The sequence below is a fragment of the Arachis ipaensis genome, chromosome B2 (assembly GCF_059453495.1).
Source record: "Arachis ipaensis isolate K30076 ecotype BB chromosome B2, ASM5945349v1, whole genome shotgun sequence".
Lineage (NCBI taxonomy): Eukaryota > Viridiplantae > Streptophyta > Magnoliopsida > Fabales > Fabaceae > Arachis > Arachis ipaensis.
In genome coordinates, this window is record NC_142437.1 from 71627833 (window position 1) to 71634310 (window position 6478).

At 36.1% G+C, this 6478-nt stretch overlaps 1 non-coding gene across 1 annotated transcript; it reads left to right on the forward strand.

The window, feature by feature from the left end:
• Positions 1-542: 542 nt before the first annotated feature.
• On the forward strand, positions 543-651 carry LOC148574342 (small nucleolar RNA R71). The gene has a single exon (XR_015905543.1). It is a non-coding gene; the product is annotated as a small nucleolar RNA R71 (small nucleolar RNA).
• The last annotated feature ends 5827 nt before the right edge of the window (positions 652-6478 follow it).

Sequence of the window (6478 nt, forward strand, 5' to 3'; positions counted from 1 at the left end):
CTCTGTCTGTTGCTGAGTGGATGATGGAAAAGGTTTACTATTGTTAAACATGTTTCTTCCACCATTATTAAAGCCTTGTTGAGGCTTTTGATCCTTCCATGAGAAATTTGGATGATTTCTCCATGATGGGTTATAGGTGTTTCCATAAGGTTCACCCATATAATTTACCTCTGCTATTGCAGGGTTTTTAGGATCATAAGCTTCTTCTTCAGAAGATGCCTCTTGAGTACTGTTGGATGCAGCTTGCATTCCATTCAAACTCTAAGAAATCATATTGACTTGCTGAGTCAATATTTTGTTCTGAGCCAATATGGCATTTAGAGTATCAATTTCAAGAACTCCCTTCTTCTGAGGCGTCTCATTACTCACAGGATTCCTCTCAGAAGTGTACATGAATTGGTTATTAGCAACCATGTTAATGAGTTCTTGAGCTTCTGCAGGCGTTTTCTTTAGGTGAATGGATCCACCTGCAGAAGTATCCAATGACATCTTAGCTAGTTCAGACAGACCATCATAGAATATATCCAGGATGGTCCATTCTGAAAGCATGTCAGAAGGACACTTTTTGGTCAGTTGCTTGTATCTCTCCCAAGCTTCATAGAGGGATTCACCTTCCTTCTGTCTAAAGGTCTGAACATCCACTCTAACCTTGCTCAGCTTTTAAGGAGGAAAGAACTTGGCTAAGAAAGCTGTGACCAGCTTATCCCAAGAGTTCAGGCTATCTCTGGGTTGAGAGTCCAACCACACTCTAGCTCTGTCTCTTACAGCAAAAGGGAAAAGCATGAGCCTGTAGACTTCAGGATCTACTCCATTAGTCTTAACAGTATCACATATCTGCAAGAATTCAGTTAAGAACTGAAAAGGATCTTCAGATGGAAGTCCATGAAACTTGCAGTTCTGCTGCATCAGAGAAACTAATTGAGGTTTCAGCTCAAAGTTGTTTGCTCCAATGGCAGGAATGGAGATGCTTCTTCCATGTAAATTGGAATTTGGTGCAGTAAAGTCACCAAGCATTCTCCTTGCATTATTGTTGTTGGGTTCGGCTGCCATCTCCGTTACTTGTTCAAAATTTTCAAAAAGGTTGTCTCTGGATTGTTGTAATTTAGCTTCTCTTAGTTTCCTCTTCAGAGTCCTTTCAGGTTCTGGATCAGCTTCAACAAGAATGCCTTTTTTCTTGTTCCTGCTCATAAGAAAGAGAAGAGAACAAGAAAAGAAGAGGAATCCTCTATGTCACAGTAAATAGGTTCCTTATTGTTAGTAGGAGAAGAAAAGGAATAGAAGTGAAGAAGAATGAAGAATCCAAACACAAAGGTAAGGATAGGAGCAGTGATGTGAGATGAAGAGAAGTGTTAGTAGATGAATAAATAATTAGAAGGAGATGAGGGAGAAGGATTTTTGAAAATTATTTTTGAAAAAAGGTTAGTGATTTTCGAAAATAGTTTTTGAAAAAGGTTAGTAATTTTCGAAAATTAAAATCAAAAATTAAAATAATTAGTTAATTAAAAAGAATTTTTGAAAAAGAGGAAAGATATTTTCGAAAATTAGAGAGAGAGAGTTAGTTAGGTAGTTTTGAAAAAGATAAGAAACAAACAAAAAGTTAGTTAGTTAGTTGAAACAAATTTGAAAATTAATTTTGAAAAGATAAGAAGATAAGAAGTTAGAAAAGATATTTTAAAATCAAATTTTGAAAAAGATAAGATAAGAAGATATTTTTGAAAAGATATGATTGAAATCAGTTTTGAAAAAGATTTGATTTTTAAAATCACAATTAATGACTTGATTCACAAGAAATCACAAGATATGATTCTAGAACTTAAAGTTTGAATCTTTCTTAACAAGTAAGTAACAAACTTTAAATTTTTGAATCAAAACATTAATTGATGATGTTATTTTTGAAAATTATGTGATAAAGATAAGAAAAAGATTTTTTGAAAAATATTTTTAAAATTTTCGAAAATAAATAAGAAAAGTGAAAAAGATTTGATTTTTTTTTTGAAAAAGATTTTGAAAAAGATAAGATTTTTAAATTGAAAATTTGATTTGACTCATAAAAACAACTAGATTTTAAAATTTTTTGAAAAAGTCAAATCTAATTTCCGAAATTTTAAGAGAGAAAAAGGGGAAGATATTTTTTTGATTTTTGAATTTTTAATGATGAGAGAGAAAAAACATGAAAATGATGCAATGCATGAAAATTTTGGATCAAAATAATGAATGCATGCAAAAATGCTATGAATGTCAAGATGAACACCAAGAACACTTTGAAAATCATGATGAACATCAAAAACATATTTTTGAAAAATTTTTAATGCAAAGAAAACATGCAAGACACCAAACTTAGAAATCTTTAATACTCAGGCACTAAGAATTCAAGAATGCATATGAAAAACATCATACAACACAAAACAATATAATATGAAGATCAATCAAGAAGGTTTTATCAAGAACAACTTGAAGATCATGATGAATGCAATGCATGAATGTAATTTTCGAAAAATGCAAGATGAGTATGCAATTGACACCAAACTTGACTCAAGACTCAAACAAGAAACACAAAAAATATTTTTGATTTTTATGATTTTATGATTTTTTTTTTTTGTATTTTTATTTTATATTTTTCGAAAATCATTTGAAAAAGAAAAATAAGGATTCCAAAATTTTTAATATGAATTCCAGGAATCTTACAATCTTAATCTAAAGCTCCAATCTGAGGGTTAGACATGGCTTAATAGCCAGTCAAGCTTTAGCATGAATATGGGAGTAATTCATTCAATTTTAAGCCAAAACCTCTGTCCAAAAGAATTTAGACATGGTTTTATAGCCAGCATGCTTCAACATGCTTCATGAAACTCTAGAATTCATTCTTAAAAATTCTGGAGAAAAATATATTTTTGAAAACATTTTTATTTTAAACTTTTTTTTTCGAAAACAAAGGAGAAATTTTTGAAAGATTTTTTTGAAAAATTTTTGAAAACTTTTTGAAAAGAAAACGAAAAGAAAGTTACCCAATCTGAGCAACAAGATGAACCGTCAGTTGTCCAAACTCGAACAATCCCCGGCAACGGCGCCAAAAACTTGGTGCACGAAATTGTGATCATCAATGGCGCCATCAACATGGTACGCTCAATTGTAATCTCAAATTTTTATCACAACTTCGCCCAACTAACCAGCAAGTGCACTGGGTCGTCCAAGTAATAAACTTTACGCGATTAAGGGTCGATCCCACGGAGATTGTTGGTATGAAGCAAGCTATGGTCACCTTGTAAATCTCAGTCAGGCGGATATAGAATGGTTATGGAGTTTTCGAATATTAATAATAAAATAGGGATAGAAATACTTATGTAAATCCTTGATGAGAATTTCAGATAAATACATGGAGATGCTTTCGTCCCTCTAAACCTCTGCTTTCCTGCTGTCTTCATCCAATCAGTCTTACTCCTTTCTATGGCTGGCTTTATGTAAGGACATCATCGCTGTCAATGGCTACTTTTGATCCTCTCTGGAAAATGGTCCGATGCGCTGTCACTGCATGGCTAATCGTCTGGAGGCGTCACCCTTGCCAATGGCCGTATCCTATCCTCTTGTGAAAATGGTCCAAATGCTCTGTCACAGCACGGCTAATCATCTGAGGTTCTCGATCATACTGGAATAGGATTCACCCTCCTTTTGCGTCTGTCACTACGCCCAGTACTCGCGAGTTTGAAACTTGTCACAGTCATTCAATCCCTGAATCCTACTCAGAATACCACAGACAAGGTTTAGACTTTCTGGATTCTCATGAATGCCGCCATCAATCTAGCTTACACCAGGAAGATTCTGATTAAGAGATCTAAGAGATACTCATTCAATCTAAGGTAGAACGGAAGTGGTTGTCAGGCACGCGTTCATAAGGAATGATGATGATTGTCACGTTCATCACATTCAGGTTGAAGTGCGAATGAATATTTTAGAAGCGGAATAAGTTGAATTGAACAGAAAAACAGTAGTACTTTGCATTAATTCTTGAGGAACAGCAGAGCTCCACACCTTAATCTATGGAGTGTAGAAACTCTACCGTTGAAAATACATAGGTGAAAGGTCCAGGCATGGCCGAATGGCCAGCCCCTCTGATCTAAGAACCAGGCATCCAAAGATGATTCCAAAGATATCAAAGATGTCAAAGATGTCTCATACAATAGTAAAAAGTCCTATTTATAATATACTAGTTACTAGGGTTTACAGAAGTAAGTAATTGATGCATAAATCCACTTTCGGGGCCCACTTGGTGTGTGCTTGGGCTGAGCTTGAATGTTACACGTGCAGAGGCTCTTTATGGAGTTGAACGCCAGGTTGTAACGTATTTCTGGCGTCAACTCTGGTTTGTGACTTGTTTCTGGCGTTTAACTCCAGACAGCAGCGTAGAACTGGCGTTCAATGCCCTTTTATGTCATCTAAACTCGTTCAAAGTATGGACTATTATACGTTGCGGGAAAGCCCTGGATATCTACTTTCCAACGCAATTAGAAGCGCACCATTTTGAGTTCTGTAGCTCCTGAAAATCCACTTTGAGTGAAGGGAGGTCAGAATCCAACAGCATCAGCAGTCCTTCTTCAACCTCTGAATCTGATTTTTACTCAAGTCCCTCAATTTCAGCCAGAAATACCTGAAATCACAGAAAAACACACAAACTCATAGTAAAGTCCAGAAATGTGAATTTAACATAAAAACTAATAAAAACATCCCTAAAAGTAACTAGATTCTACTAAAAACATACTAAAAACAATGCCAAAAAGCGTATAAATTATCCGCTCATCAGTCATCTGGAGTTTTTCTTGTGGCGCGGTTGCGTCGGTCATGCACCCGCGTTGCTGCTTCTTCACTTCTGGCACGCGATCGTGTCGTCCATGCGATCGCGTTGATGCCAGTTTCTTCAAAACTCCGTTTCGCACTTTCCTTCCATTTTTGTACGTTTCCTTTTCCATCCTTTAAGTCATTCTGTCTTAGAAAATCTGAAACTACTCAACACACTAATCACGACATCGAATGGAAATAAAGGTAATTAAAATAATTAATTTTAAAGCTTAGGAAATATATTTTTCACGTACATCACCTAATAAGGGAGGGAAAGTAAAACCATGCAATTAATATGAATAAGTGGGTGAAGGATTGAATAAATCACTCAAACTAAGCACAAAATAACTCATGAAATATGGGTTTATCAAGTTATCAACTCAGCTGTTGATTGAAATTGGAATTCTTTGCTGGTTAATTTGTACTCCAATAACTCTAGTCTCTCCATAGGAGTTGACTAGGACCTGAGGATCAAATTAATTTGTCCACTTGACTTTCTTTTGTTTAGCAAGGATCAATTAAAAGTGGGAGCAGAATCCAATTCTCAATCACACCTGATAAGGATAACTAGGATAGGACCTAATTTTCTTATACCTTGCCAAGAGATTTTTATTATTATCAATTTATTTTCCTTGTCATTTAAATTACTTGTCCCTTATTTCAAAAACCCAAAATACACTTTTACTCATAACCAATAATAAATCATACATCCATGCAATTCCTTGAGAAGACGACCCGAGGTTTAAATACTTCGGTTATAAATTTTTATTGGGTTTTGTTACTTGTGACAACCAAAACTTTTGTACGAAAGGAATTCTTGTCGGTCTAGAAGCTATACTACCAACGCGAATTTAATTGTGAAAATTCTAGATCGCGCGAGAGTTTCATTCTTCACGTAGCCGCAAACGGTGCGGCGATCGGAGCTCTATAGCTCAAGATATGAGCTTGGGAAGAAGATGATGAATAGAGCTCAATCTCTTCTCCTCACCCTCTTTCAATTTCTGATGGGTATGTTTGAGTGTGTTTGTGCTGATTGGTTCATTAAATGAACCTTATATATGTTGGGCTTGGACCCAACTTGGACCCAGTCCAACCCGTTAGTATTTTTGGTCCATTTGGCCCGGGCCAAACCATTAAAATTAACGCCTGGTTTTTTACTTCTAATATTTTTCTAAGGCTTTTGACTATTTTCACTTTTTTTTGCACAGTACCGGGCAGACTTGAACCGGTTCAACCGGTTCAACTGCCGGTTTGTGATTTTTCTCGGTTTTCGCAAAAAATACATTTTTTGGCTCCGAAAGACCTACTGAGTCCAAAAATCCTGTTTAAATCCCCAAATTCTCATCCTAACTTTCCAGAACTTAATTTGGGCATTTAAATGATTTTATTCGTGAAAAATCCAGTTCTTACAGAGCAGAACCGCGAGATCTGGCGAGCAGAACCGCGAGACAGAGGCAAGAAGAACCGCAAAACAGAGGTGAGCAGAACCACGAGACAAAGGTGAGTAGAACCACGAGACAGAGGCGAGCAGCTTTCTGAGCAAAATGGCGAGAGGGACGACAAGCAAAACAGCAAAAGGAATGGCTTTCAAGGACGAACCTGGTTGCGATCTTGAGCGCCAAGGGTGGCGACCGTGAGATAGATTACG